Source organism: Carlito syrichta, unplaced genomic scaffold, assembly GCF_000164805.1.
Source record: "Carlito syrichta isolate Samal-C Ts95f unplaced genomic scaffold, Tarsius_syrichta-2.0.1 Scaffold316384, whole genome shotgun sequence".
Taxonomy (NCBI): Eukaryota; Metazoa; Chordata; class Mammalia; order Primates; family Tarsiidae; genus Carlito; species Carlito syrichta.
In genome coordinates, this window is record NW_007260480.1 from 84,037 (window position 1) to 85,118 (window position 1,082).

Here is a 1,082-nt window from a genome sequence, read left to right on the forward strand (position 1 = left end):
GCGCCAAGGAGCAGCACTATGTACAGCAATGTGAAAGTAGGAGGAAAAGAAGGAGTAGGAAGAAAGGCAGTACTATGAGTAAGGGAAGAACGAAATTGACGACCATCTGGGGGAGGGTAGTTGTTGAGTGCAGGGGGCAACCTTCGCGTCTTGTGATTATGTGGGATTTTCCTGGATGACGTGCAGAGAGGGGGAGCGAGCAACACGGGATACTCGAAGTTTGAGAGGCTGGCCTGGAATTGTGGAACAAGAATAGGTCGGCGGCTCTGTGGAGGAAGGGGTAAAGGGAGGCAATTTAGCTGGTTTGAGGCGAGAAGCGTGAATCCAGGGACTGAGCTGTCCTTTGGTTATGAGCAGCCTGGCTGCCGTGCGGGTGGAGCGGACTGTTTGGAAGGGTCCTTGCCATTTCTGTTGTAAGCGAGTTTTGGTTTCTGGGTCTGAGAGGAAAACCCATTGTCCCGGGGTGAGAGGCTTTGGATCATGTGTTTCTGTGGGAGCGGGCAAAAGGAGATCTTGATCTTGCCAGATACTGGAACAGATGAAGGACATTAGGGGGTAGGTTATATGAAGGGGAACGTGAGGTGGAGAGGTTGGAATACCAGGAGGAAGTGCAGGTCTGCCATATAGGACCTCGAAGGGTGAAAGCTGAGTGGACTTTTTAGGGAGGACGCGAACGTGGAAGAGAGCTAGGGGAAGGAGGGAGACCCAGTCCTGATGGAGTTTGAGAGAGAGTTTGGTGAGGATATCCTTTAGTGGGTGGTTAGTTCGTTCAGCCTTTCCTGATGATTGTGGGTGATAGGGAATATGAAAGTGCCGTTTGATGTTGAGGGCAGCCGTTAGAGACTGAACGACTTGTGAGGTGAATGCAGGCCCGTTATCTGACTGAAGGGAGAAGGGGACCCCGAATCAAGGGATGATGTGGTTGGCTAAGATAGATCCCACCATAGCAGCCCACTTATTTGAGATGGGAAAAGCCTCGACCCACCCGGAGAAGGTGTCAACCGGGACCAGAAGGTATTTGGTGTTACGGACGGGGGGCATGATGGTGAAGTCCACTTGCCAGTCTGACCCAGGGAGCTCTC